The 21,756-nt window shown below is 36.7% G+C and overlaps 2 protein-coding genes across 14 annotated transcripts in view; one reads left to right on the plus strand and one right to left on the minus strand.

Moving 5' to 3' along the window:
• LOC137239570 (zinc finger protein 135-like) overlaps positions 1-5,822 on the plus strand; it is a 139,050-nt gene extending 133,228 nt beyond the window's left edge. For all 13 annotated transcript variants that reach the window (XM_067765010.1, XM_067765013.1, XM_067765009.1 and 10 more), the window contains one exon: positions 5,310-5,822. The gene's annotated coding sequence lies outside the window, so the exon portion shown is untranslated. The remainder of the gene's footprint in view (positions 1-5,309) is intronic.
• LOC137239573 (carbohydrate sulfotransferase 5) overlaps positions 1-21,756 on the minus strand; it is a 227,687-nt gene that overhangs the window by 23,972 nt on the left and 181,959 nt on the right. The gene's annotated exons all lie outside the window — the stretch shown is intronic.

The following is a 21,756-nucleotide window of genomic DNA, read 5'->3' on the forward strand; positions in this document are numbered from 1 at the left end:
AAGCAGGGCTTATTGACCGTGCCAATTTCAAGGGTAGTGTAGAGCAAAATATTTTTTTTTTTTGTTTTAATTTATTTTAATTTAATTTTATTTTTTACTTCTTTTATATTAGTTTCGTTTGATGTTTTTCCGACAATTTCCATACAAAATTGGTGACTTGCAATCCATTTTTGAGTAACATTCCGGTGAACATCGGAACCCGATGACAATTTGACGCGACGGAAAAAAAATTTTGCTTTCGAGTTTTAAAGAACTTTCCGGTAACTCTGAAACTTCACGAATATTTGGGCTCTATTAGGTTGTTATATTTAGGAAAGAAGAGTTTTCTAGATGAGACAGGGATCGATCTATTTAGAGATATTTAGAAAGTCCACTCACAAAATGTGGAATCTTGCGACCGCTCTTTGAAGAGTTTTCTAGATGAGACAGGGATCGATCTATTTAGAGATATTTAGAAAGTCCACTCACAAAATGTGGAATCTTGAGACCGCTCTTTGAGTAACTTTCCGTAGCTGGATTTCTGAAACTAAAAACATACTTCAGCGCCCGATGGCAATGAAACATGGGGGAAAAATTTGTTTGCTAGGTGGTCCAGGGATCGTGAAAATTAAAAAAATCGTCCAACCTTCAAAACTTTGCTTTCGAGCCTTAAGGATATTCCCGATAACCCAGTGACCTGAAATTTTGAACAAAGCTTTAGGCTTTATAACTTTGTAAAATTTAGGATAAAGAAGTTGTCTGTATGGGACAGGAATCGAAATATTTAGAGAATTATAAAGTCCATTTACAGCATATGATATCTCGCGACCGCTATTTGAGTAACTTCCCGTAGAGCTAGGTTCTTGAAACTAAAAACATACTTTAGAACACCATGGCAATGCTACATGAATGGAAGAAGTTGTCGTTGTTGTTGTTGTAGCAGTGCTTCGCCCCACCTAACAGCTGCGACCGATCACAAATTGTCATCAATATCCTCTAACCGGAGTCCAAGGAAACTTGATGTTTCAACAGGGGTGGACCATAATGAAAGGGGTGTTAGAGGCGTTGGTTCCACATTACAATTAAAGAGATGGTTGGTGTCATGTGGGGACACATTGCAAGCGGGGCATACATTTTGTATGTCGGGGTTGATTCTGGATAGGCAAGAGTTTAACCTGTTACAGTATCCAGAACGAAGTTGAGCTAGAGTGACTCGCGTTTCCCTGGGGAGTATGCGTTCCTCTTCCGCAAGTTTTGGGTACTGTTCTTTGAGTACTGGATTCACCGGGCAATTCCTGGCATAAAGGTCCGACGCCTGTTTGTGGAGTTCACCAAGGACCTGCTTGTGTTTTTTTGCTTCATACGGCTGAGTTCTCAGGTGCCGTATTTCCTCAAAATGCTTACGGAGATGACTCCTTAAGCCCCTAGGCGGTGTTGGCTCATCAATCAGATGTCTGTTGGGATGACCAGGTTTCTCCGGGTATTCAACAGGAACTGTTTGGTTAGCATCTCATTTCTCTCCCTGATGGGGAGTATTCTCGCCTCATTATGTAGATTGTGTTCTGGGGACATAAGAAGACAGCCCGTGGCGATTCTGAGAGCAGTATTTTGGCAGGCCTGTAGCTTCTTCCGGTGGGTAATTTTTAGGCTTGGCGACCATATACGGGATGCGTAGCACGCAATCGGCCGGCCAATTGCTTTGTATGTGGTAATAAACGTTTCTTTGTCTTTTCCCCAAGTACTGCCAGCAAGGGATTTGAGGATTTTATTACGGCTCTGGATTTTCGGAACAATTGCGGCTGCGTGCTCACCAAAATGTAGATCCTGATCAAACGTGAGGACAGTCGGTAGCGTAGTGCCATCGACGTGGATGTTCAAAATGGTCGACATTTGCGCTCGCGCATTTTTTTGCATCCTACAGCACGTTATCGCCAAAGGCGATGGAAATTTTGTCATTGTGCCTAGACGGATTCGATAGGGACTTTACGGTGGACCAAAGTTTACCTACACCGGGAGAGAGGTTACAACAGCTTATGTGCTCCTCCCATTTCGCCCGCTTGTGTTCATCCACAAGCAATCTGACGCGTTTGTTTATATCCCTTATTTGGGGGTCCCCGGGATCGAGCTATCTTATAAGGTCATGTTCTCTCGCTAAATTTGCGGCCTCCGCCGGGAAGTGGGGTCGAATTTCGGGAATTCTACCGGCGGGAATGAAACGTGCCGAGGCGGATTCAATGACCTTGCGGAAAGCACGCTCCCCTTGGCGGGCATCAGTCGGGATAGGGAGGGCAGCAAAGCAGTTGTCTGTAAAGGATTTGTATTCGTCCCACTTTCCTTTTTTAAAGTTTATGAAATTGCGTTTTTCTGTGACGATGAAGTCGGCGGTACGCTCGAGCGAAGTAAGTATAGGCAGGTGGTCGGATGCCAATGTTACCATCGGCTGCCAGTTGACGCAGTTTACGAGTTCTGCGCTCACGGCTCATTGAAATATCCGGCGAACTGTGACAGCTTCCTACCATACGTGTGGGGGCGTCTCCGTTTATTGTGCAGAACGTCGGTCTAAGACACTGCCCCTGCGGTCGATGCCGGCAACAAATATATGATATTGCACAGAGTGGTGTATGATAAACGCAAGGCCGCCTCCATTTCCGCTCTCGCGATCTTTTCTGTGGACATTATACCCAGAACAGGTCTGCAGTGCAGATCTTGCTGTGAGTTTAGTCTCTTGCATCGCAGCAATGCGGATGTTGTGCCGCTTCATGAAATCGACTATCTCCGTGATCTTCCCAGTTAATCCATTACAGTTTAACTGCAGAATTCTGAATTTCATAGGGGGAGACGTCGCCACTCTGGGAGTAAGTGACGGGTGACTACGCCTGGGTTGTGAAAGGCTAGGACGCAACTACTGTTGTGGCCCTGGGACTGGACGGCCTTGGGTAAACATTGGGCTACCCGGTGTATTTGGGTATGCGGCCTGGCAACATGGCGCAATGAAACCCGTCGGGGGGTTGCCGTCGCGGAGACGAGAACATCTAGGAAAGTGGCACCGTCCATGGCAGGAGCTGCATTGGGCGGATGTCGCAAACATATATATTCTGTGCTGGCAAACGGTGCAAAGGGAGGTAGGGACTAAGAGTCTGTTTCCCTGACCTACACAACTGCCAGAACAGGGGGGGGGGGGCAGGGGCTGATGCTCGGCATTGTTCCCGACACTACTACGGAGATTGTAGGTATGAGTGGGAGCAGCCGTATGAGTTGGTGGCGCCGTGGGGCGCGAGCAGCAGCAGGTACTTGTTGTGGCTTGCTGAGCAGCGAGGCTGCTGGAAGGTAGTGGGGGGGGGGGGGGGGACGCTAAGGCGCAGACGGTACGTCCTAGGGCGTAAACAGCAAAGAGCCACAAAAGATTTATAGAAGTTACGTGGACGTCTGGTTTTGGGATCTAGCCCAGAACAACCTGTCCGATGCAACCATCCCTTACACGAGACACACTGACAAGAGTATGACTGTCCTAAAAAGATTCTTTTCCGGCAGATGCAGCAAAACCATTTCTCAGGACCGAGGTCAGGAGGCGGACCCGGATTGGGTTCGATACCTTCCCGGAGCAAGAGAATATGGAGCAGTCCCGCTGCAAAGAGCTACTGGGAGGATGACAATTTGTGGGAGGGACACAAAAATTGGATCCTTGTCAAATATGGACCTTAATTTGAACATACATATTTGGCAGCCAAGTGAACTTATTGACCTAAAGAAGTTATTGGAGGAGTACCAACATCACAGTATTGAATTCGAGATTGTGGAAAAAGTCATTGTGCACGTGCTCCACTATGTCCGAAAAAAAGCCTTATAAAACGGAGCCAATGCATTTTCTTGAACTGCTAATTGACCTCTGTTCTTTTTAGCCCTAGTGAGATAGCGCACGTCTGAGACGTACGTCGTTTTAGTTTTGCTCTCAGTCTCCCACATTCTCATTCTCAGTTTTCTCAGCTACCATTACCAGCTTGTCAGTGGGGGTGTTTTTCAGTAGTAACTTTTTTCTTTGCTGAAATATATGGGGTATTCCATCCCATTTCGACCAATTTTGAACCCGACCCCTTTAGAATTGGCTGAAAGTTTTTATTCTTTTTCTAGCTTACGAAAGACGTTTTTCAGAATTTTTTCAAATTTTTTCATCCAACTCAAAAAAAGTTATGAATTTTTAAAAAAACACCGTTTTTGTTTTCAAAATGCTATAACTTTTTCAAAAATTGACCGTTTGGGATCTTTTTTTTTTTTTAAAAAATTTGTTTTTAAATGTACTTTTCGGAAAAAATACAAAAAAAATTTTAAAGTTTTTTTTTCAATTAAATAAAAAAAAAATCGGCCCACTCCGGATTAGTGGGGATGATTGCAGGATTGAAGTTTTTTATGAGAAAAAAAAAAGGGGGAAATTCGAAAAACTGAAAAATTACAAAAAAAAAAAACTTTAAAAATTTTTTTGAATTTAGATGAAAAAATTTGAAAAAATTCTGAAAAACGTCTTTCGTAAGCTAGAAAAAAAAGAAAAACTTTCAGCCAATTCTAAAGGGGTCGGGTCCAAAATTGGTCGAAATGGGATGGAATAGCCCATATACGATTGTTTTTTAAAAATACGTCTAAGAGACGTATCGTTATCTTTTACGTGACTACAAATTTTATATGTAATTTTTGCCTAAAATGGCAATTATAGCTAATATTTTTTAAGTATAGTTTAAAACAGTTAATTCATTCAATTGAAGTATAAAAAATTTATTTTATTTAAATTTTTTTGCTATAAACTGAAGTCCTTCTTAAGCGTGAAAACGCATCAAAAATATCAAATTTCCCGTATTGTTATTATTTTCTTAGCTGAAATAAACAATTAAGGTTTTCAAATCAACTCGCACAGTTTTGAAAGCTTTTTCCTAAATTATTGCAGTGCTGGAAAGTTACAGTGGAATATTAGTTTAGGTAGCTAAAATTAGGCGAACTCGCAACCAGCCGAAATATGCAAAATTTTAACATAGCTCACTGTAAAAAACGTTATGAGGAACAAAAATATAAAGATGAAGTGAACATTGCCGGACTTAGGTAAAGATTATACCGAAAGTCTATTTTTTCCACTCCACCTTTATATTTTTGTGCCTCATAAAAATGTTTAGTGGTTATGTTAAAATTTGAATAATAAAGTTCAACAAGAGTATGTCTTTGTTTAAAGAGACATTTTTCGTTGCTGGTGGCATATTTATATAAAGGAAGTACTTAAAAATATTGTATCTTCTTTCTTATTTCGTTTTATTTGATTATAATTATATTTTATATTTTCTTTGTTTCAGGCCTGTCAAAACACCACGCTCAGAACTACCATGTTCGGCAGAGTCTTATGCCGATAAATGCGCGGCGGCTCCCCGTTCTCAGTGTTAAGTACTCGAAATTCGCAAAGCAGACTTATCCAGCCAGACTCAAACGCCTACACACGCAATGTATGTCTTCCATGTAATGTGTCCCCACATGGCACCAGTCGCCATCCTTTTAGTTGCAATGTAGAAGCAGCAACGCCTTGAACACTTATGTCACTGTGACAGCCCTTGTCATTGAAGTTCTCTTATGAAAGTTCAAGGAAACTAGCAGTTACAACGAGGATGTACGATAAACAAGTTGATTTTGAAAATGTTACTTTCGCGCTCTCTTTCTGCCCTTGCACGACGACGTGTCTTATATTGACCACAATGCAAGGCGGAATAGTCACGATTTACACGTGGTGGCTTTCCCACCTAAAATAGTTACACAAACAAGCGACTGTGTCGTGAATATTTTTCATGTAATAAAATTAAACAAATAGAAAATTTTTTTTATGTTTATTTTATTTATTAAAATCGCAGAGGATAAGTACCAACTATTTTTGTAATCAGTATTTTTATTTTTACTCCAATACCAATACATACGTACCACATGTTGCAGTCAACAAATTCCGCCTCTGTGAATAATCTAAACTTCGATTTAAATACTATCCGCTGATCTCGAAGACGTCTACACAGGCCGAAACATTTTCTGAAGGCTCTTAGATCCCGCAGTATTAAAGCAGGTGTCGCATCAGACTTGGGCTTGGGCACATTTAATCAGTGCAAACAAAGCTGCTGTCTGACATAGAGATAAATAGTTTGTGGGCCAAATAAATGCTTCCTTAAGCGCAAATTCAAAGGATCCCGAATGTCAAAACTATTTGGTTTAATTCCAAACAATTCTTTCTGACAGCGACTACAAGGATCAAATTTTACTTTAGACGTTTGAAAAAGTCGGAAATTTCGCAAATCTTGTAAATTCTACTAGGCGCTCAGAACTAAAACGTAAGCGGCAGCGGATGCAATGGCAATACAAAATGCGCCTAAATGTATGCCACGTATTAATAACGTGCAGCGGAAACATAATGACGTGCAGCGGAAGTACATTATTAATTAATATGTAGCCTGCATTTAGGCGCATGTTGTATTGCTATTGCTTCCGCTGCCGCTTGCGTTTTATTTCTGAGCGCCTAGCAGAATTTACAAGATTTGCGAAATTTCCGACTTTTTTAAACTTCTGAAAGTGAAATTCGGATTTTATCTTTTAGGGCTCCTTGTCGCTGTATTCCGTTGCATGATATATTACTTATCCAGAATGAACCCCTACATACGTATCGTATTTCTTGTTGTTGTTGCAACGATAAGGACACTCCCCGACGGCCTTGGGGAGTGTTATCGATGCTAATGGTCCATTGCCGGATGCAAATCCGGTACGTTCCGGAAACAAACACCATTAAGGCATCAGCCCGACCATCTCGGGAATTATTTAGTATGATTATATGAAACCTTCAAGGCCATATCGCCCTCTCACCCCCTAGAGCAGGATTCGCCGCGGTAGGTGAGGTTGACAATTGGGTTGGAGAAGCTATATTTTGCGCTGGTAACACCTTAAACAGACTGCGCTACACAACCCCTTGAAACAATTTGGTATTACGACAGGCATACCTGTCGCGGGTATATTTGTACCTCTGCCAACCAAATGTTCAATGGTATTATTGAACGATGGCCTCTAACACCAATGTTTACATGCTCCAACTCTGTTGGAAACTGCCAGTCTCCTTGGACTTATATTAGAGGACATGTGTGATAATTCGTGAGTTACCCCAGCTATTGGATATGGCCAAGCACGTTACAATAAAAGAGTGAATCAAATTGTTTATGGTATTTGACGTAGTTCGTAGGCGGCCGGTAGTGTGGTGGTAGCGTGGCTCAGCCTATCACACCGAAGATCCTCTGTTCAACTGCCGGGCAAAGCAACATCAAAAATTTAGAAACAAGTTTTTTGCTGTTTTTATTTTACTTAGTTCAATGACGTATTTCCACAATTTTCTGGTGAGAGTTCGTTCACCTACATCCGGCTCCGAAGTGAATTGCGGTGCGGACGTTCTTTTAATGAAATACTGAACATTTTAATAGGAGCTCAGATACGAACTACAAGCTACACCGGAAACAATTTGTTATAATATATGCTACGTTATTCCAAAATGATGCATTTCATTTTACCGTGCGCACAATGGGCCTCACGCATAAAAATCAAGCATTTTCTCAGACTCAAGATTCTGAGTAAAATGTGGGAATTTAGTTTGTGTAGCAATAGCCAGCTAACCAAGTAGGTATTTTGTTTGTGTACCAAATCTCGGGGCAGCAATTAAGATAGGTCCACAGGTGACCAGCAGAACCCCGAAATCCCTACAGCCATTTTCATCCGGTTCAGTTGTACCGATGCGGGCTAAGAGATCAGCTTGACAGTTACCCGAGATATCACTATGGCCCGGGACCCAGATAATCTTTATTGTAAAATTCGATGCAATCGCAAGCGAGGTCAGGCACTCCCAGACCACCCTCGATCGCACTGTAGTTGAGCTCAAGGCCTTGATAGCCGCTTGGCTATCAGAGTAGATGTTAAATTCCCTAACCGTAGTAGCGCTGGATAGCATTTCATCCACCGCATCCTTAATCGCAGCAACTTCCACTTGGAATACACTGCAGTGATCAGCCACTTAAACTTGCCGCTTACATTTAGCTCTTGACAAAATACAACCCCCCACCAACCTTTCCGTCCAACTTCGACCCATCCGGGAACAAGTTAACCGCTCCCATGCCCCAGATAAATCCTCTTCCCACTTCTCTCTCGGTGGAATGACTGGGGTGAAGGTTATATAGGGAGCAGTTATCGCTCCGCCCTGTCCGGGATGAAGTCGAAACTGCTAAGAAGTCTAGAGTGTCAGAAGTCAGAAAGCCCATAGCCCATATCACGAAGCTTGACTAACGACCGGGCCGCGGCCGCCTTTCCCGCAATATCTACTGGATATATGTTCAGCATGACGTTCAGTGCTAAGGTAGGTGTGTTCTGAGAGCGCCACTGATACCGATCAGCGCCGCTCCCATACCCAATGCAAATTTGGTAATTCAAAGTTTTTTATTTTTTCATTTTGACAGGTAAATAAATTTTTTATCATTGATGGAATTTAAACTTTGTGAGAAGTTTGCGGTATCTTACATAATAGGCTGCTTTGTGAAAAATGGTTCTTCTAGACGTAGAGGTTGCGTAAAAGAAAGTTGTTTGCTAAACTTCACGCAGCTTAAGTTTGTGGACACTTTCTAATAGTTTTCTAGACTAGAAATTGGATAGTTAGGTCAAGTGATTTTAATAACATCTTAACGTGTTACTTTCTCCAGCATTAAATTAAAGAAATCGCATGATAAGGGGTCACCCGGTCTGATACCTTGCTTAATTTCGAACGGCTCGGAGAGATCCATCCCAATTCTGATTGAGCTAAAAGTATTGCTCAACGTCATTTGGCAGAGCCTTATTAACTTTGCAGAGAGCAGACAGAGCCTTATTAACTTAAACGTTCAGGCATAGCAATATACAAGTAGCTTTTTTCGCGCTGTCGAAAGGCTGCTTTGAAGTCGACGAAAAGATGGTAAGTGTCGATTCGAGGACACCGGTTACATGGTCGCCGTTTTCGTTTTAACGGGTTACGTATATGTAACCTTACGTCTTTCGCCGAATTTTTTGGTAAAAATTTGCGGACGTTAATCCTGGTGGTTGAGCTGCTCCAGCTCCTCGCACTTACGCCCTTCTGTCTCTGCTTTTTTTCTCCTGTAAAGGCGTCTCGCTTCCCTTTCCACTTGCGTTAGCGTTCATACACTCGCTTGTTGCCTTGTAGGAAGCGTCTTTTTTATTGGTTGCAACGCGGCATTCTTCATCGTACCACTTGTTCTTTCGTGGTCGCTGGTAACCAATTTTTTCCCTCGACTGTGGTACGAAGTGCTGTGGAGATATGCTCCCACCTTCGCAATCTGTTGCGTTTGCAGCCTTTAGACGTTTAGCTTTCCTTGTGTTTTTTGTTCCTTGGTTTTAGCCACGCAGAGGCGGGTGCGTATTTTGGCTGCGCCTAGATGGTGATCCGAATCGATGTTAGGTTCTCGGATCGTGCGCGTATCTAAAAGACTGGAGACATGCCGTTCGTCTATCACAAAGTGGTCGATCTGATTGGTTGTATTTCGATTGGGGTGCAGTCATGCAGCTTGGTAAACATCATGTATATTATTTCTAATTCCTGTTTTTATGTACGGGTCCCTTTTTTGCTCTTATTTGGAAGCCAAATATTTAAATAAAGTTTTGGTTGTAAAGATGGAGATTCGGGCTATTAGCGAGCTTTGGGCAATTTTGGTCATAGTGCTTTTGTTTAGCTATATTTTTATAACCGCACTGCGTTACCTGCCTTTACGTAACAAAAACACACCCCTGTGTGCAAGTGGCATCGCTGTCAGCTGTTGCTGAACAGCAATGCCAATTGCAATCAGCAGAACCAACGGCACTCAGCAATAAAAATGATGGCCGCTGAGCTTGGGTAAAGAAACGAACACGAGTGATTTCGTTTATGCACATTCAAGTGACCGGTCGTGGCTATACCCCAAACTAAAGAAACTCAAAAGATATATTGTACAAATAAAACCAAAATAGTGTTTGTTGAAATTAATATACATATTTAAAGAAAACTAAAGATTGATAGTACGAACAGAGCTAAGTAAAACTGAAAGTGGTAAAGAGATTTATTGAATAAACTGTGAATGAAAAAGAACCAAAAACGAAGTTAATAAATTATTTGGAGAAACTTAAGAAGGGTGTGTGTGTGCACAGTGGGCTGCATACCCACGACCAAGCGTGAGTATATCCCAATTTTACAAAAAAAATGGTTGGCGTCAAAAGGCCAACCTTAAATGGCGACCGTGACGCCAGGCCTTGCAATGGCGGCCATAGGCGTGAAGAGGCAGGCCTCTTAAAAACTAAAAATCAAAAAGGAAAAAAAGAGCTTAAAATTTTAAAAAGTTAAAAGGCCAAAACCCTAAAATCAAAAATTTATTAAAAATGAATTAACCAAAAAAATTGTATCTAAAGAATTAAAATTTAATTTTTTCCTAATAAAATCAAAAAAAAAAACATAGAAAAAAATTACAAAATCGAAAGAAAATGAAATATTAATTACAACAAAATACACATATACGAAAAGAAAAAGTTACAAATAAAAATCCAAAAAAAAATCTACAAAAAAATCATAAAACTAAATAAAAATCCAAAAAAAAATATAAACGCAAAAATTTTACAAAAAAAAATTTTAAATTCCAAAACTATACAAAAAAATGTTCTTTAAAAAACTATAAAAATTACAAAAAAAATACAAAACTTACAAAAACCCTACAAAAAAAAAAAAAAAAATCCAAAAACTTACAAAAAAAATTTTAAAAAACTAAAAACTACACAAAAAAATGTTCTTTAAAACCAAAAACGGTAAAATCTACAAAATAATTTACAAAAACTAAGAAAAACCCTACAAATATGGGGAAAACTACAAAAAAAAATCAAAAACGTTTAAAAATTACAAAAAAATTATAAAATTCAAAAAAAAAAAACCATTACAAAAAAATTACAAAATATTTAAAAAGGGCTACAAAAATTTAGAAAATTTGAAATGAGGTTGTGAGTGTTGGTGGCTTAAGGCTGTGGCTAGCAGAAAAATTATTAGTTGGAAAAACAGATAAAATTTAATACGTATAATACAAAAACTAAAAACGGAAATAATAAGATATTTTTCAAGTAATAATAAAAGAAACTAATAGGAAGCAGAAATAATACATAGATTAAAACCAAATTACATTTAAAACAACAACGATACACGCTTTGAAAAACTGTACCAAAAAACTTGGTTAGAAAAAACGAAAAACGGCACTAGCCACACCGCCACAGTAACATGCTAAATAACGGAACATTGCAATTTAACAAAACCACGCCACGCCAAGTATAACGGCGTAAATACCACCACAAAACCACAAATATCCAAGCCAACGGTTATATGGACTAGCAGCAGCAGAAACCAGAGGCAGCGACAAAATCGGGCAGTAGCAGAAGCCGAGCAGCACTAACAGCAGCAGCGAAAAAAACGGAACCCATCAATATAGTATGTATGTATGTATAATTTGTCTGAAAGTTGTAACTTTGAAAAAAATATTTTAAACCGTTTATGAAATATATATATTAATTTTTTCTAAAACTTATATAACTAAAATATTACCTTTTCGACTTTTCATCATCATATGACTTACATACCAAAATTTACGAATTTTCTCTTTTGATAAATAAATTATAATAAATAAATTTAACATTTTTTTTGCTGAATACGAATATTGTACCACGATATATTGCTAAATAGGTGGAATATTTGAGGAGCTTCATATCAATCGCATAAGTGTTTTTCCGGAATTTTAACGTACACTTATTTCTAATGTGAATATCTATTTTGGTTCTAATTGTTAGAATTGCAAGATTAACCTACCTAATATGGTCAGTAAACATTTATAATTTCACAAAATTTCTCGATAGCACTTATGGCGTTTTGCTATGGAGGCCCGCATTTATAAATCAGAGTTGGGAAAATTTATATTTTTGAGCAATCGTACATAATTACAAATATGAGTTTTTGTGAAATACGGTGCGTCCGTAAACAAATATACATAATTTTTTTTTGCGTAAACGGTGGTTCCGTAATTAACCAAAAAGATTTTTTTTGCGTAAACGGTGGTTCCGTACAAAACCAATGAACTTTTTTTAATCCCGGTGCGTCCGAGGATATTCGTATTATAAATTTGAAAAGATGCGGTGCGCCCGTATCTATAAAAATAAAACCATACAATTTTAATAAAAACGGTGCGTCCGTAAAAGCACAAACACATTGAGATCTGTTTAATAAAGCGGTGCGTCCGCTATCAACAGCCAAGTCCTTTTACAAAAATAAAATATTTTCCTTTGAAATCAATTTAAATTAAATTACTTCAATATACAGTCAATTTATCATTAAATATTCAGTCTTTCATTAAATTGCCGAATAATTCTTTCAATTTCACATCAACATTCAATTCAATTTCAATTTCTGTTAAACTTTCGTAAGCAATTTCCACAAATTCGACTTTAATCAGTTTAAATATTTCTTCTTTGCTTCCTACTACATATTTATTTATTTATTTATTTATTTGTATAAACAATTTGTACAAGTAAGACTAAAATCTTTTAGGTAGTACATCAATCAGTCTTAAAGATTACAAAGGAAATATGACACATATAAATATAATTCCAAAGAAATAATACAAAGAAAACCATAATAATACTAATTACATTAATATCTTAAAAATAGCATTATACATTTTAACACAAAAACATTTTCGGTACACAGATTAAGAATCAGAGATCGAACTATCGTTTAGGATAAGTTAAGAGCTGAGGAAAGTTATTACTGCTTGTTGTTGTAGGTCTCGAATCTTTCATTACTAAAATTGAGTTAATCGAACAATTTGTCGACGAAAATTTAACTAGCATTTGTATTTCATATATTAAATCCAAACTCGATGATAAAGCTCGAGAAGCGATACCAACTCAAGTACTTTCAGTTAACGATATAAAAATAGCACTACGTAAACGTATAAAACCCGACAACTCCAAAGTTGTGGCCGGAAAAATTGCAGCTTTGCAAGTTAATAATAATAATTACACCGATTTTGCAAAACGCGTCGAGCAATTGTCTGACGCTTTAGAGCGTTCGCTCATTATCGAAGGGATTACTCAGACCAAAGCCCGTGAAATGGCCATCGAGCAAACAGTTAACGTTTGCCGATTGAACGCAAAAACCAGTTTAGTCAAATCAATCCTCGCTTCAACCAATTTTTCTGATTCCAAGGACGTAGTAGCCAAACTGATTGTAGAGCAATCAAATGAAATAAAAGAACGCCAAGTTTTAGCATTTAGGGCGCGGAACAATAACAATTTTAGAAATTTTCAAAGTAATAACCGAGGTCGAAATTTCCAAAATCAAAATCGTAACTTTAACAATTATAGACAAAATAGACCATCCTTTAGTAACAGTAACTATGGCAACAACTTCAATCGCGGCAATCAAAAGCAAAATTTCCGTTCCGGCGGCGGAAATCGGAATCAGCCTAATAGTAATAATAATAGCAACAATAGTCGTACTAGCAATAATAGCGGTTCTAACACTTCCAATAATAGAGCTAGAAATGCAAGCGTTCGGGCTTTAAACAGGGAAGCCCCTCAGGAGCGAACACTGAGGGAGGACGAGACAAATTACTAACTAATTCAGCTCACAGTTTTTCTTCTAAAAACGTTTATTGTCTTAACCTAAATTATTCCGATTTTATACAAATAAATATTACTGGCTCTAACAAATTTTGTACATTTCTAGTCGATACACAAGCCGACATTTCGTTAATTAAAATTTCTTCTCTTAATAAAAAATTGTCAATTAATAGCAATGATACAATTAATATTACTGGAGTAACTACAGATACAGTTTCTACATTAGGTACTTTTACAACCAACTTACACTTTTCAAATTTTTATATCAAATATACGTTGCACGTGGTAGACAATGATTTCAACATTCCATCAGATGGAATACTTGGTAAGGATTTCCTAAAAACAAATAAATGCGATATCAGCTATGCAAAAAATTGCATTCCTTCTGGATAGGCAATGAAAAGATCGCACTTCCCATCCTTCACGGAATGGAAAGCGATACATTTGTTATTCCACCTCGTTGCGAAGTTTATAGAATTTTCGCCTTGGAAAAAGACTCCGAACCACTTTTTGTGGATTCTCAAGAGATTTCTGACGGTGTTTTCACAGCGAAATGTATAGTTGATACAAGTAATCCGATCATTAAGGTAATAAATACCACAAATAGCGTAAAATACGTAAACAACCACAATATTCAAACCGAAAAACTTTCTAATTATAACGTTTATAAAATCAATAACCCAGTAAAGCAAGATAGTCGTATTAAAGAACTTAAAAGCATTTTAGAAAAACAAATACCTAATTATGCTGAAAATAAACTTATTAACTTATGTTTACAATATTCCGATATTTTTGCGCTAGACAACGATAAAATGACAATAAACAATTTTTATGAACAAAAACTAAGACTAAACGATACGACGCCAGTATACATTAAAAATTATCGCCTACCGTCTTCTCAACGCGAAGAAATAAATAAACAAGTTAATAAATTATTGGAAAACGATCTGATTGAAAATAGTTGTTCGAATTATAACAGTCCCTTGATTTTGGTACCGAAAAAAGACCTAAATGGCCAAAAATCGTATAGAATGTGCGTTGACTTTAGGGCTGTAAATAAAAAGTTAATTGCCGATAAATTTCCATTGGCACGTGTAGACGATATTTTGGATAACCTTGGCCGTGCGAAATTTTTTTCTACATTAGATCTTTTTTCGGGTTTTCACCAAATCCCACTTCACAAAGATTCAAGAGACATAACATCTTTTAGTACTGACCGCGGAGCTTTTCGATGGAAGGTGTTACCATTTGGTCTAAACGTAGCTCCAAATTGATTTTCAAGAATGATGTCAATTGCATTTTCTGGTATTGCACCCAACCAAGCCTTTATGTATGTAGACGATATAATAGTAATTGGATGTAGCGAAGCACATCATCTCAATAATCTAAAAAAAGTTTTCGAAACCTGTAGGAAGTTCAACTTGCGACTTAACCCAAAAAAATGTAATTTTCTTCGACCTGAAGTAACATTCTTAGGGCATAAATGCTCAGCAAATGGGTTGCTACCAGACGATTCAAAAATTGAAGCAATTAAAAGGTATCCTAAGCCAGGCGATAAAGACGCTGTCCGAAGATTCGTGGCATTTGCAAATTATTATAGGAGATTTATTCCAAATTTCGCTTCTTTAGCAGCTCCATTGAATCGTTTGAGTAGAAAAAAGATTGAATTTAATTGGGATACGGCATATGAGTTAGCTTTCGAAAAACTAAGAAAAAGTCTGATTTCTCCCAAAACTTTTACAATATCCAGATTTCAACAAAGAATTTTTAATTACGGTTGATGCTTCAAAGTTAGGGTGTGGTACGATACTGAGTCAAAATCATAATGGTAACGACTTGTTTTGCTTCAAAATCCTTTAGCAAATCGGAACAAAATAAAGCAATAATAGAATTAGAACTTTTGGCAATATATTTTGCAATAAAGCAATTTCGTGCATATATTTATGGCACTCACTTCAAAGTTAAATCAGATCATCGTCCACTAGTTTATCTATTTAATATGAAAGATCCGTCGTCGAAACTTTCCAGAATCCGTTTGGAATTGTCCGAATATAATTTTACCATAGAATATATTAAAGGAAAATCTAACGTAGGTGCAGACGCATTATCGCGGATTTCAATTCAAGAACTTAAAAATTCCAATAATCAAATTTTAGCGGTACAGACGAGGTCTATGACGAAACCTCACGCACAATTAGAACAATCGGTTGAAAACATAAACGAAGAAAATGTCAAATTACAGGTATTCGACAAATTTTCATATAATTTTTCCAAGAAAATCCATAGGATAAAAAGCCAAATATGTCATGACAACGATAATGATAGAATCAATTTAAAAATATATGCGCATTTAAAACATAAAAAACTCGAGTTACTTAATATTGTGTGTACTAACAAAATAATGCAATTAGATGAATTACTTTTGAAGCTTGAAATAGAAGCTGGTAAACACAACATTAAGAAAACAGAATGGCAAAAAGATGATCAGTTATTTAAATATTTTTCTATTTCAAATTTTAAAAGTACAGGGAATTCAATTTTAAAAAATTTACAAATACTATTAATAGAACCTGTCGAAACAGTTACGGACAACGACAAAATACTTAAATTAATGGAAATTTACTACAATGACCCGATATCAGGAGGTCACTGCGGAAATAAAAAGCTTTACGCAAAAATACGTACAAAATATTATTGGAAAGGTATGACCCGTAATATTGCCACATACGTCAAAAATTGCAAAAAATGCCTTTTGAATAAAGTCAAGCCAAAAACCAAAGAAAATTTGGTGCTTACACCAACACCCTGCAAACCTTTCGATGTCGTAGTTATAGATACAATAGGACCTTTGCCTGAGTCGAATAATGGGAATAGGTTCGCGGTTACCATTATGTGCGACTTAAGTAAATACCTACTTACAATATCAATCCCTGATAAGACGGCAAAAACAATTGCAACTGCCATTTTTGAAGGCTTCATCCTCATTTATGGCATAATGAAATCAATTAAAACCGATTTAGGAACCGAATATAAAAATGAAATTTTCTCTGAATTAACTAAACTCCTAAAAATCGAACATAATTTTTCTACAGCTTACCATCATGAAACCCTAGGTACAATTGAAAGAAATCATCGGGTGTTTAATGAATATTTACGAGCTTTTCTAAATGATAACTTCCCCGAATGGGACGTTTATTTGAAATATTTTACATTTTTGCATAATACAACTCCTAGTACAGTTTTTGATAATGGATTTACTCCATACGAATTAGTATTCGGTAGAAATGTTACCTTACCAAATGAAGTTCAAAAGGATCAAATCGATCCAATTTACAATGTTGAAAATTATGCAAAAGAAGTAAAATATAGACTACAAAAAACGCATAAAATAGCAAAAGATTTAATTAATAAACATAAAATTAAAAATAAGGATCTATACGATAAGAGGGCGCGTCCGTTAGCTATTAATATAACCGATAAGGTAGTAATACAAAAAGAACCTAGAAATAAACATGAAAGCATTTACCAAGGACCATATATAGTCACAAAAATTGATGGAGTTAATGTCACGGTTTTTGATGAAATAAATAAAAAGGAAAAAACCGTTCACAAAAACCGAATCAATAAGGTAAACTGATAATTTTTTCTCATACAAATTTACAAACTAGCTTGTAACTAATTTTAAATTTTCATTACTCTGTTATTGAAGCATGAATTATCAAATTAAAATTTATATTAATATACGAAAACATAAATTTCAATTTGCATGTAAATAAAACCAAATGTTAATATGCACACACTATTTGTAATAAATATATATATAATACATTAATTTAGTGCAATAGAAATTAGAAAACAAATTACATGTAAGTAATTAAATTAATATTAACAAAATTTCATATGTGAAAGGAAAAAATTGTTCTGATTGAACGAATGAGAAAAAAGGGGAGGAACACCCTGATATCATACATTCATTCAACCAAAACAATTTGAAAGTCATGAGAACAAGAAGAATATGACAAATCTGATCAACTTGTCAGATTCTTCTTTTTCTAAGGAAGGGTGGTATAACCGCACTGCGTTACCCGCCTTTACGTAACAAAAACACACCCCTGCGTGCAAGTGGCATCGCTGTCAGCTGTTGCTGAACAACAATGCCAATTGCACTCAGCAGGACCAACGGCACTCAGCAATAAAAATTATGGCCGCTGAGCTTGGGTAAAGAAACGAACCCGAGTGATTTCGTTTATGCACATTCAAGTGACCGGTCGTGGCTATACCCCAAACTAAAAAAAATCAAAAGATATATTGTACAAATAAAAACCAAAAGAGTGTTTGTTGAAATTAATATATATATTTAAAGAAAACTAAAGATTGATAGTACGAACAGAGCTATGTAAAACTGAAAGTGGTAAAGAGATTTATTGAAAAAACTGTGAATGAAAAAGAACCAAAAACGAAGTTAATAAATTATTTGGAGAAACTTAAGAAGGGTGTGTGTGTGCACAGTGGGCTGCATACCCACGACCAAGCGTGAGTATATCCCAATTTTACAAAAAAAAATGGTTGGCGTCAAAAGGCCAACCTTAAATTTTATTAAAATAATTTTTTTTAAATAAACGATTGTGAGAACACAAAGAAATCTATTTGTACTATGGCACTGTTGTGAATATTTGCACTGCATTACCGGCAGTTGCTATTATACGCTAGATGGCAGCGCAAGCTGTAAGTTTTAATTGCTTGGTAGAACAGCTGAATTTGGTTGATATTTGATAAGAGACGTTTATATTGGTTGAGCAAGATGCTCGTATATATTATTTCTAATTGCTGTTTTTATGTACGGGTCCCTTTTTCGCGCTTATTTGGAATCCAAATCTATAAATAAATTTTTGGTTGTAAAGATGGAGATTCGGGCTATTAGCGCGCTTTGGCAATGGTCGTAGTGCTTTTGTTTAGTTATATTTTATTAAAATAATTTGTTAAAAATAAACGATTTGTACTATGGTACTATGGCACTATTGTGAATGTGTGCACTGCATTACCGGTAGTTGCTATTGTACGGTAGATGGCAGCGCAAGCTGCATTGTACGCTAAATGCGCACGGCTCCCACCCCTGATATATTTTTTGTACATCTCTCGCGTACGATAATTTTGAACATGCTGAATACCCCTTGAGCTCCTTTGTAAATGTTCGACTTCCACTATTGACACAATTCCAAACATTTTAGTTTTTGTCTTCAACTGACACAGAGTCTGCCATAGCTTCCAGTTGTTGTTAGCGGTACTGCTGTTTTCCGACTGGTTATAAAAGTTTGTAAAACTCTAGCGGACGATTGCAATTACTGGATTATTTTCTTGGCACTAGAGCGCTTAGCATTTGATGTCGATGATGATGTTTGTGATGAGAGAGGGCTCTTCATTCGGCAGAGACTTTTCATTGAAGCTCTTATTAGCCGATTCGGATCTTTGAAAATTGGTTGTAGTTTGCTTTTACTGAATATATGAACGGAGATATTCCACTTCTGGCTTTTTAATTTTTTAAGATTTGTCAAATAGCCATCCCTTAGACTTTTCTTAATTTCTTTACACATAGTTTCTAGAAATAAAGAAAAAAAAATACTCATATTATTTTTATGTTTTTTTTTATTTTTTGGCTTTTACAGATGTCTTTCAACAGCAGATTTATTTAAGACTAATGCAGCTTCTTTTCGTTTGGTAAACTCCACGGTAGCAGATATAGTGCACAAGACATTTTGTCCAAACTAGTAAGGTCTACACCTAAAGAGAGCACATGGAAGAAAATAGAAAGCGAATTTTCTGAGCACTAAATATATCCTTCAAGGCAGCAATGGGAATGAGAATGCCTATACAGTGAACGGCTCGAAAATGGAAAAGAGAACTGGAGCTGGAATGTACTCAAAGCAACTGCAGGTAATTCAATCGTACCGACTTCCAGACTCCTGCGCTGTCTTCCAAACGGAGGTATATGCCATAGAGAGAGCAGCCAGACTGCTTCAGGATAGAACGGTCCAAGACATCAATGTTGCGATCTTTGTCGTCAGCCAAGCCGCCTTAAACCCATACGAATTTGACGTGATAAAGTCGGATATCGTGCGGAGGTATTGAGCCTCGCTTACGTCCATAAAAAATTAAAAATAATAAATGTAAGGCGCGATAACCTCCGAAGAGATTTACGTCGTGCTCCTTTAAGTATTTCCTACAAATTTGTGGAACAAGACCTTCTTGCTTTATGCCGACTCCGAATGGCATCTGCAAGGCAGATAAGTTTCCGCTGAGAGCTTTTCATGGCAGAAATACACTCGGAGTGCTCGCAAAACACTGTCGAGTCGCGACCCCTGCTTAGAAAATGTTCTTCTAATTGAAAAAACTTATTCTTAATGTTGATGTCGTTTTGCCCGGTGCGTGAACCCAGGATATTCGTTATGGTAGGCGGAGCACGCTACCATCACAACACGGCAGCCGCCAACCGCTTACATCCATAAGGCAGCTAAATATATTTCTTTGCTGCGTTCCGGAGCACAGCGATATTGAAGGGAATGAATTTGCAGATGAGATGGCCTGGAAAGGTTCCGAAATGGACATAAGTGAAGTGAACCAACGCTGGGTTATCTTCTGAGGAAAATTGAGGAATATGAGTGCAACGGTCGTGCTGCGAACCAACCGGGACGTGGCCTTGTTGGATTGAGAAAGGAACTAGCCTCCCTTTCAAGCCAAATAAACCTTTGGTGAGAGTATGGGTTTGGTAATAAACCAAATATTAATTTTATTTTTAAAAATTTATTTTTATTTATTTTTGAGTTTAAATATTTTCATATTAATAAGAATTTTCTTTATTCAAAAACTTTTAAGTTAACACGAAAACTCAATTAAAAATTATTTTAAAAATTAAAGAAAAGAGTACAAAGTACATAGTTAACACTATATTTACTCCCCCTCCAAGAAAATTTAAAAAACAAATTATTAATTAATATTAAATGTAACTTTTTTTTTGTTTTTTTTTTTGTTTAATGTATTTGTATTTAAATTAGTGTTAATAGTATGTTTGCTGGTTTAAGTAAATCAATTGAAATATTTTTAATAGTATTTTTGTATTGAATTGTAAATGTTTTATGTTTCTTAGAGACAACTTTAAAAGGTCCTTCATAAGGTGACTCTAAATTAGATTTACGAAGAACTTTAACAAAAACATACTCACAATTTTCTAATTTTTTAGGAACGAAAAAGTTTTCTTTGTTATGATGAAAAACTTTAGAACGAACAAGCGAAAAATATTCTCTTATTTTTTGAAGAGCCTAATTAGAAAAATCATGTTCTTTATTACTATTTGAAACAATTAATTCACCAGGTATTCTAAGTGCTTGGCCATAAACAAGTTCAGCAGATGAACATTTTAAATCTTCTTTAATATGTAGAAGTTCGTAAACCAAGTAGAATAAATGGTAAAATGTCTGACCAATGAACCGAGTCGTTTGATGCTATAATTGCTGCTTTTAAAGTTCGATGAAATCTCTCTATCATGCCATTTGCTTGGGGATGGTAAGGAGATGTATGAATTTTATGAGAACCTAATAGTTTAGTTAGTTCCGTAAAAAATTTTGAAGTGAATTGTGAACCTTGATCTACTGTAATATTTAATGGTATACCAAATCGTCATATATAATTTTGAATAAAAGTTTTTACTATAGTATTTGTTGAAATATCTTTAAGTGGATAAGCTTCAGGCCACCGTGAAAATCTGTCAATAATTGTTTAAATATATAACAATTTTCATTTGAAACTGGAAGAGGTCCAACAATATCCATATGAATATGTTCAAAACGACCTGATGTTATTTGAATTTTTTGAATAGGAGATTTAGTATGTCTTGAAATTTTGGATTTTTGACAATTGATACAAGATGAAGTCCAATCGTTAATTTCTTTACGCATGTTAGGCCAATAATATTTATTTTGAATTAATTTTCTAGTTGTTCTTATACTAGGATGAGATAATGAGTGAATTTTGTCAAATATAATTTTTCTCATAGAATGTGGAACATAAGGTCGAAAA

The sequence above is a fragment of the Eurosta solidaginis genome, chromosome 2 (assembly GCF_040869045.1).
Source record: "Eurosta solidaginis isolate ZX-2024a chromosome 2, ASM4086904v1, whole genome shotgun sequence".
Lineage (NCBI taxonomy): Eukaryota > Metazoa > Arthropoda > Insecta > Diptera > Tephritidae > Eurosta > Eurosta solidaginis.